General features: G+C 37.0%; 2 pseudogenes; one reads left to right on the top strand and one right to left on the bottom strand.

Annotated features, from left to right (window-relative positions):
- LOC107145645 overlaps positions 1-10,530 on the top strand; it is a 70,164-nt pseudogene that overhangs the window by 29,212 nt on the left and 30,422 nt on the right.
- The window catches only part of LOC107145629, a 20,345-nt pseudogene continuing 17,310 nt past the window's right edge, over positions 7,496-10,530 (bottom strand).

Raw genomic sequence — 10,530 nt, 5'->3', positions numbered from 1 at the left:
AAAAAAAAAAAAAAAAAAAAAAAAAAAAGTCCTCTAAATCCTAAGGAAAAAATCTTTCTTTATTTTATACCTCTGAAACATAGTTTTTTAAGCACCTTCCATTAATGCTGGTATTTTGTAATTATTTTCAAGTAAATGTCTTGTTAACACTATTGAGTGGACTCAGATCACATCCTCTTCAGATTATATTCCTCTAGATTTGATAATGCTAAGATGCACAATTCTATCACAAGAAACTGCTCTAGCTCTTTCCATCTCTTTATTCTACATGGACTTTAGCAACTTGAAAATACTAGCAAAATATAGCAGCAGCAAAGAAAGTGTCAAGTTCATGTTACTGATGAAGTGGGAAATATGATGACTCATGTAGAATAAAAGCAAAGAACAGTGCTAATCAGGAAGGTTAAAGAAGTCGAGGGTAGTATGGTGCCTGGGAGATGTAGGTTCCCGTAATAAAATGAAAAGGGACACAGAGACAAGATGCAGAGGCAGGAAAGAAAGATGGCAAAATGGCAGAGAGGTTAAGCTGCCAAGCCTTATTTATATCAATAGGTTACTTTAGGTCATTGGCATCATTAGTACATAGTGTTCATTGTATTACTAGGTAGGTTACAGACTCAGCAACGCTATGCAGCTTATTCCTCAGTTATACACTAAGTTGCAATGTATTAGGAGCTTTGTGTAGCTCTCAAGAAAGTCCATTGTATAAAGTTACTGTTACATGGGCAGGTTTAGGCTCAGTGATACATTGTAGTTATCTAACAAGAGAGTTCCTTTATTCCCAGGAGTTGTGTGCCTGAGGTCAAAGTTGAGGCTGATAAGACTAACACAGAGCCTCCTTATGAAGAACATTGCTACAGCAGCCAGGCATCCTCTGTCTTTGCACAGAAGGTTTCCCAGCAGCCAGGCATTCTGTGTCTTTGCACAGAAACTTCCTAGCCACCAAGCATGCCACAGTCATGAAGCTATCAGAGACCTCAATCCCAAACACAGAACTCCTATAGGTTCCTCTTCTCATTATTCACTTAGTAATGATAATAGTAGTAATAATAATTGAATATATATAAAAATAATAGTAATAATATTTGAATACACATGTAATGATAATGGTAATAATAATAGAGCACACACACACACACAACATATAATGAATGCTTTTATGTTCCAAGAATTGGATCAACCTTTTAAAACTGTGATTTATTTTTAAAATGTATTTTTAAGAATAAGTTACTATTACTATTACTATTCAGATCCACAGAAAAGAAACGGAAACTCAGAAACGTTAATAAAGCTACATGAAGTGCAAAAATCCTCCTGCTTCAGCCTCCAAGCCACTGAGATTACAGGCATGAACCACTGAGCCTAGCTAGATGACAGTTTAAATAATAGCTAATGCTTATTGTTCATTTGCTATGTTCTGGCATTGTCTTGTGGGTTCTGTAAATGCAATCTCTTTCACTTAGTACCATAAATTTATTAGACAGGTCATGTATCCCCAGTATTTTAAGGTATACAACTTAGTCTCTAAGTGTTTAGTCAAAGACTGAGGTAACTAAGTTGGTTAATGATAAAGCTGTATCTCAAATCAAAAACAGTATGAATTCTCCTTTGAGTTATAAAGAAAAACAAATTCATCATTAATTTAATTTTGAAACACTCATTCATAAGTAATTTCACCTCACATTTGTTGTTGTTGTAGTTTTCCAATGCATTTTCATTTTGCTTGGATTGATGACCAACAAAATGTGTAAGATGGTTTGTCTTAACCCAATTTTACAAATACAAACACTGAAACTTAGAGCCCTTTCCTAAAGTTAAACAACAGAAGAGCCCAGGCATTCCCAAGATTAGCTCAGTTTCCACTATATCACCATGGCTTCCTAGCACGACTGCAGCTGACCCTGTGAGAGAGCAATTTCCCACGCATCTCTCTGATCCTCTCTCCATGTATTATTATTAATCCATTCATTTTAGGGATTTGGATAAGTGTTCTGTATATCCTTAAAATCATTAGTGTTTCCATGACCAAATTATGGGGGGATAGATGGGGAAAAAGGGGTAGGGGGGAGAAAATGTGTTAGCTCACAGTGTGTTCCATGAGGCTAAATCCCACTAGAACATTCAACACATATTTCTCAAGAGAACTCTCTTGTCTTGATATAACTAGTGGGTATATTTGCAATAGACTTGCATTATCCTTTTTTCAGAGGTCAGTCTATCACTTTAATTCCTTATTCTCCTTTATGTTTTCAAGTAAATCACAGACATATTCCAGCAACAATTGGCTTCTCAACTAATCATTCAAAAAATTCAGAATATAAATAGCCAGGCTAAGTCTGGGCATTATTGATCCAGAATGGAAGGAGGTAGGATGTGGCTATTTAATGGAGTACATATTTATTTTTATCTCCTCCTTTCTTTTCCCTCTTTCCCTTTTTATTTTCATTTTATATATATTTTTTTCTTGGTTGAAAAATGTTTGGGCTTCCTGAAAATTAAATAGTTTTGGTGAAAGAGATATGATCCACCAAACAGAAGAGTTAAAATAAAAAAAATAGGACAAATACTCCCCCCATATATATGTATATATATTTAATATTTATAGATATTTAAATTTTAATATTATATAATATTAAATGAATTATGTATTTATATATACAATATCTACATTTTTATTGGAGAAATGAAAGTAATATCAGGGACATGAATCCCCCAGAAAATCTCTTGAGTGATTTGGTATCTGAGTCATCACTAATTCCTACACAATTTCCCATGCTTCTCTCTGATCCTCTCTCCTGTATAAAAGTCTATGATATGCTGGGATATGAATCAGGTAACCACAGCAAGCCAGACTAATGGCCCAGTTCTTGAATTCATATGGATAAAATGGAGAAGTAAGAGATCCCCACTTCTATCTTAATAGTAATGTTACCATAATTTTGATCTTTGTCCCCAATACCAATCCATTGATGAAAACAGGGTTTTGAGAAAAAGAGGGGGAAAGGTTTTATTGCTTTGCTAGCAAATGAGAAAGAAGCACAGGGGGTTCCCATCCCAAAGACTGGTTCTGCCCATTAGGGAGAACAGAGGTTTTCTTGTTTTGTTTTGTTTGTTTTTGTACCATGGATTGGATTCAGGAGCACTTAATCACAGAGCCATATCCTCAGCCCTTTTTTATATTTTATTTAGAGACAGGTTCTCACTAAATTGCTGAGGCTGGCTTTGGATTCATGATCCTCCTAGCTTAGCCTCCTGAGCCACTAGGATTGCAGGCATATACCATAGCACCTGGCTGACAGTTTTTTTTTTTTTTTTTTTTTTAAGGATTCAAAAGCTAAATTACAGGTGTACTCTGACAGGGGTCCCAGGTATGCCCTGGTTGTGGGTTAAAGTTCACTTGCTAATTTGGGATAGTCATTTCTTAGATCTTCTGGTGTCATCTCTGATGATGATGAATTACTTAGTTTCTGTGGTGTGTGTGTGTGCTCAAAGACAGATACCTTGCCCCAGGATAGTAAAAAACCTAATCCTGTTACACCTCTCAACCCCAGCTTAGGGAGGAGGAATGGGAAAAAAGGAAAAGAAAATATGTCCATTTTAAAATAAGCCTCAGTGGCAGAGTAGCAAGGTTTCTATTCAAAACATGAGGAGAATCACTGTTACATATAGAGATTCTATCATCTATCATTCATCTATCTATCCCTCCATTTGTCTTAAATTATCACTTCCTTTACAGATATGTTTTACTGTACTGCATGTTCTATATTTTTTTGCTTATTTAAAGCTTTACTCTTCCCAAATCTTGATTGGCTTGTGTCATGTACACTAGATCTTGTAGTTTGCTTAAAAGACTGGTCCCTATCTGATACCTTGCTAGGTAGTTTTATATCAGAAATTTTACAAAAAGAAAGATTTAATAAAGATTATTAAATGAAGGAAAGAAGATAGCTAGTAAAAGAAAACAAGTCTAACAGACTTCAGGAATGCACCCAAATCTGAAGACCTGAGCTACTCAGAAAGCTGCTGGATCGGGAAGCTTCCTACTGAACTGTGAAGCCACTGCTATGGCTGGCTGCTCTAGAACTAACTGGCACAGTCTACAATAGCAAACATGAATACCCAAATGTCCTGCCTCTTGCCACATGTGACTCGTATTGAAGTGCAACTGTTGAGCAAAACTTCAATCACATCAAAACCTAACTGCAAGAGAGTCTGGGAAACAAAATTTTACATTTTCCAAACTCTGTGCACTAGTAGTTGCATGCTGATCCACCATAGCTGCTAGAGTGACTGTTCTTTTTTCTATCTCAGTGAAAGTGATTATTTTTATTTTAAAATATTATTTAAAACTTTATTGGGGTAAGGTTGAGATAAAAATGGCTGTATATATTTAATATTTATAGATGAGTTCTGAGATAAGTATAAACCATGTAGACATCACCACAATCTATACCATAAACCTATGCATTGCCTCCAAAAGCTTCCTTTGCCTTCTTTATTACTATTTATGAAAAGAACACACACAATATCTACCCTTTTAATATATTTTTAAGTATAAAGTGCAGTTTTATCAGCTATCAGCCCTGTGGTAGACTAATAGTAACTGAAATTTTGTGCCCTTTGACTAATATCTCCTTGTTTTCCACTTCTTTAACTCCGTGGCCATTGCCAATCCATTCTCTGCTTCTGTAAATTTGACTATTTTCAATTCATCATGTAACTGGTATTATCCTGTAGTGTCTGTCCTTCTGCATTCAGCTTATTCCACTTACCACAATATCCTCCAGATTTATCCATCTTGTTGCATAAGGAGAGATTTCCTTCTTTTTCAAGACTAATTTCCTTCTTTTTACAATAAAAAGAAGAGACTAAAAAAATCCCAAAACACACATTTCCAGGAGTCAATGTTGAACCAGTTAAATAAATCAATGAAAAAAGTATCATGTATTTGATGAACAACTTTCATCTTTAAGAGATCTTAAGAGTAAGAGCATTATCTTTTACTTGAGCAACTGGGGTATCAAAGATATCCCTGTTTTTAAAAAATACTGAAACTAAATTGATTACTTGAGATTGTAATTTTGGAAGAGAATATAAGGTAACAATTATTCTATAAAAGCAAAATTTAGTTGTTATAGTAAAGTATGATTTTAGTTCTTGAATTTGGAAGAAGACTATTCCAGACCAAGTGGCTCCACTGAGAAAGCTATCAGACACCACACATATCTACCTTCAAACCCAATTTGTAAAAGGATGACCAATGAAGCAGGGACACAAACAGAAAGACAGCAGAGTTATGCAGGGGCCAGGTTCTAACTGCAGGCAACCTGTATTGGCAATGATGGCAAAAGATTTTATTTAACCACAGGTCACTCCAGACTCCATCAGTAGGAGGTTTCAGGGTTCTATATTGTCAACTAATGAATTTAAGCTATCCCTGGCAAACTTAGAGTCTAGACAAATTTTATCCCTTATATTTCAAAAGATAACCTCCTAGGTAGTGAAAGCTACAAGAAACTAGAGCATCAAATATTAGTACTTCAGAGCTGGGTTTGTAGCTCAGTGCCTAGCATGTGTGAGGTACTGGGTTCAATTTTCAGCACCACATAAAAATAAAATAAATAAAACAAATGTCCATCATCAATTAAAAAGAAGATTAGCACTTCAGTCCCCATAGAAAAGTGAGCTAAGGTCTATCTCACCTTTATGGTAACTTTGTAAGTTTGTCCCATTGGTGGAAGGAAGGGTATTAATTCATAACAGGCAGACAGAGGCATTGAATAAGAAGTGAATCATTCTGATTTCCATGAAATATCTTGAAAACACCAAACTCACACTGAGTCTAGGTACCCCTTGCCCTCTGCAGTAGGCAAAGGTAATGAAGTCTGGTAATGTGAGACACATTTCTTCCCATTTATATCATGTAACTGGTATTATGCAGTCTCCACCCTTCCTGTGCTATTCTTTTCCTACGAAGCTACCCTGGCACAAACTCACACTCTCAGAGCTCTTTCTGCTTTCTATTGTATCCCCTGAAACCCCTAACACATGATAAGCAATCTTTCCTGTATGTTTATTATCAGTACAAGAGGCCTCTTCCAACTAAGTCTTAACTCACAAATCCTCTTTAAATTGTTCTCCCTTTATCTCTCTCAGATGGTTGTTACTCAATGTCTGCACTCTAAATACTCAGTTTTAAAAGGTGAGTCTAAAAACTTCTGTAGCCCCCAATGTTTACTCTTCTACTCTCACCTGGGTACCTTCTAGGTTTCCTCACTACTTTCACCACCCAAAACCACTTTATCACAGTCACTCGTCCTCTGAGGCTTCTGATATCCAGATCATAGACTTCTGCTTCATTCCAAAGTCTGCCATCATCTTGAGGGTTTTCAGAATACCCATGGAGACAGCCTACCCAGCTTCCTAATGCAAAGTTTCTTAACATCCTCAAATTCAATGATTTTGCCTCTATTTTCCCCTTCAGTTTTACACTCCCAGTCATGATAAGCCTTTTATCATGCAGAATTGTGCCATTTATAAAAAATAAACTGAAAAAAATGTTACCTTTAAAAGTATTTATTTTTTTTTCCAGTTCCTTACCTAGACATTCCTATTTTACCTGAACTTTGACCTCATCTAAAACATATAAGTCTTGATTTCTTCACTTTTTCTCATATATCGACTTCCTGCCATCTTTATTCTGTATGCAATCTAAATCGCAAGTTCAACAGTTGCCACTCCATTACTGATATTTTCAACTCCATATTGTTAATTTGCTTTCATCACACCTATCTGGCAAACTCCCAACATTGAAATTAGCCCAACTGTCTACTTTCTTCCTTTTTTTGCCAAATCTGCAGAGTACCGCTAAAAAGATTCACATACACTATGGTTCTTTTTAGTAGTTTGATTCCACTATATCAATTGAGATACTGGACCCTCTTCTACACAAATGTTTCTACTTCTCCCTGGGCATTCCACTTTCCAACTAACTTTAGGGGCTCTTTCTCTTTTCCTTGAGTCATCTCTTCTATCACTTCCAGTATCAGGTCATTACAAACATCAGCCATTTGTGGGATTTACCATCTCATTGATAAATTAGCTTCAGATTTAAACTGCTTTTTTTTTTGGAGATGATACTTGGGATTGAACTCAGTGTCTCTCAATCACTGAGCCACATCTCCATCCCTATTTTGTATTTCATTTAGAGACAGGGTCTCACTGAGTTGCTTAGCTCCTTACTTTTGCTGAGGTTGACTTTGAACTCAAGATCCTCTTATCTCAGCCTCCTGAGCCACTGGGATTATAAGAATGTGCCACATGCCTGGCAACTGTTTGTTTTTTGATGCTTGTATGTACTTTCTATATTCTAATATCCCTCCATATTAAATGTCTCTTCCAATGGGCCATATTTTAGCTCCTTAGCACAGAAAACAAAATGTTTAACATTCACCAGACAGTCTTGGAGGTGGAGGCACAAGGAAAATGAGACAGTTTAAGGTCTTTCACAAGCTTTTCCTTTAAATAGTATACTCAGATGTCCAGGACACTTAGTCTGTGGGAGTCTGAATGGGATAAATTCACCAGAAAAATACATTCTTGGCCTCCTACAGGCATTATGGAACAGAATTGGCCTTAGAATCTGCCTGTAAGCCAGGGGCCCCTGAACTGGCTGCTTAAGCTCCTTGTTTATAGCAATAAATTCTGTAAAGGAGCTGATGTCTCCAGATTCAATGCTGATCTTCAACACAACTTCTTTATCTTTAACTGGGTAATCACTAAAACCCAAGTCTTTTCTCTGGTCAAGGACTTTTTAGCAAGACATGAATGGAGAATCTAAAAGAAAAAATGAAACAAAACATTCTGAGACTTACAGAAAACGCCCACAGTTACTTTGGGTTCCAAATGTTAGGAACGGCAGAGGGAAGAAAAGGTCAGAGAAGAGCAGAGACAAGACTGAATATTTTATAAAGAAAAAGGCAAATGTAGGGAAACAATTAAACCAAAATCAATAAAAGGAATCCAAATAGCAAGGATGACAGAAAAAAGAAGAAAGGGAAGAAAAATGAGAAATATGGGAAAAGAACAGGGAAACTGAATTCTTACTTGGCATCTGGCATGGGTTGTAGAGAAAATGTCAGCTTATGCTTAAAACTCTTGTTCTGGAGCATGTTCTTGAGGCATACTTTTCCTGTAGACTCAACTGCCAAAAAAATTAGAGAAGAGAAGTGATGGAAGGCAGACATGACAAGACAAATGACTGGAACAGTGGCACCTCCTCAGCTCAGCACATTAAAATTTCTAAATAGCCATCAGATAGCCCAGGAAGTCAGAGACTTGAAACGATGGGGAAGATGGTGGGCTGGCTCTCCCTGGGATTTGCAGTCTTGCTGAAATGTAAATCTACTTACCAACTTTATTGAAATTGTCAGGGCAGTTGCTAATCTGCCTCACCTGCATTTTACCAATGAGCAGGGCATATATGATTAACCTCTGATCTTTAAACATGGCAGTTGGTTCTGAGGAAAGCATGGTAGCAGGCACACCAAGAGGCAAATTCCAGCTCAGAGAGATACTGCATATAGCTGTAGAGAGTGGTTCAAGGACATAAGAGCCTGATGGAAGAAAGGGAACCAAATAGGCAGAAACAAATAAGGATGAGAAGGATACCCACAATTAACTGAATGTTTATTATGTATCAGGTGCTATGTGACATAACACATGTTATACCTAATTATTAATACTATCTTGGGATGTGGGTATTCTCTCTTTTGCTTTACACATGAGAAAGCAAAGGTTGAGAGATTTAATAGCATAAATGTGAATGAAGATATACTAGGGGAAGTTGATATCCAGATAATGGAACTAAAGAAGAAACAGCAGCAACTGGGAAAGAAGAGTTTAGAGCTGGGTGCAGTCGTGCATACCGGTAATCCCAGGAGCTCAATAGGCTGAGGCAGGAGGATCACGAGTTCAAAGCCAGCCTCAGTAAAGAGTGAGGGGAAGAGGAACTCAGCGAGACCATGTCTCTAAATAAAATACAAAATAGGGCTGTGGATGTGGCTCACTATTGAGAGACCCTGAGTTCAATCCCCAGTACCATCAATTTACCACTAAAAAAGGTCCTTAAGCACAGGTCTGGAGTCTCAAACACGACAGCCAAAGCTCTTACTTTCTCTGAATTTGTTCTCAAATACCAAAGACTCAACCTCTCTTAGATTCTTATTTCTGGTTTTCCAACTAATTGGGCCATATTCTAGATGTACAGTGGTCACATTTGTATGAGACCACACGTAGCCCTACTAAGGACAAAGCCCAGGCCTTTGGGAAAACGCACACTGGAAGCAAGTTGGGCTCCTGCCCTTGCAGCAGTGTCCCCCACTCTGCTGTGTACTTGGTCTGGACTGCCCAACTCTGGACACAGGGCTGGCCTCTCAGCTTGAACTGCATCCTGTCCTTACCTGTGATGAACTCTGAAGTGCCCCCTGTCACCTGGGCAATGCTTTTTAATAAGCTGGTAGAGATACCTTCTGCAATACCAAATGAGAAACATCTGCAATTATAAATAAATGAGGTTAGACATGGGCACTCAAGAGTGGACTTACACAATTAACAAGGAATGGTGACAACTACAGGATAAGTTAATCTACTTCCCTGATGAGAACTGTAATAGAAGCCATTCACTGAACATGTTGTATATTTAGGGAACTTTAAAATAACTTGAAATTAATAGTAGAATTTAATCATGCTGAGTCTCTTCAGCAACAGGTTTCTCTTCCATTTCCCAGATAAAAACTGGGGACCTGAAAACTTAACAAATCTATCCACATCCATATCCCTACCAAATGGTCAACATGGCACTAAGCATTACACTGAGCAGAACATTACTCTGAAATGAAAGAAAATAGAGAAACTCTCTTTGTGTAACTTCCTGGTGCTATTAGGGCACTGGATCTGCCCAGGAAGGCCATTCTTAATATATGGCCTTCTGATCTTCAGTTGGAAAGATCTTACTGTGTCCTAGTTTGTGTGCACCAAAACATACTGAACCTGTCTGATTTCCCAAATAAATATATCTATGAACAGAGAATGCCTTGGTAATACTAATATAAGCATATAAACAGCAGGAAAAAATAGTTTCTATTGTGAATTAATATTATGGATTAAATAATATTATAGATTTATATAATATTATAGTTTTATATAACAAATTCTTTCTCTTTTTTTTCTTTTTTCTTTTTTTTATTGGTTGTTCAAAACCTTACAAAGCTCTTGACATATCATATTTCATACATTTGATTCAGGTGGGTTTTGAACTCTCAATTTTACCCCAAATACAGATTGCAGAATCACGTCGGTTACACATCTACATTTTTACATAATGCCCTATTAGTATCTGTTGTATTCTGCTACCTTTCCTATCCTCTACTATCTCCCCTCCCCTCCCCTCCCATCTTCTCTCTCTACCCCATCTACTGTAATTCATTTCTCTCCTTGTTTATTTTCCCATTCCCCTCACAACCTCTTATA

This window comes from Marmota marmota, unplaced genomic scaffold, assembly GCF_001458135.2.
Source record: "Marmota marmota marmota unplaced genomic scaffold, marMar, whole genome shotgun sequence".
Taxonomy (NCBI): Eukaryota; Metazoa; Chordata; class Mammalia; order Rodentia; family Sciuridae; genus Marmota; species Marmota marmota.
The sequence above is the reverse complement of the archived record's forward strand: the minus strand, read 5'-3'. Positions and strand labels throughout refer to the sequence as shown.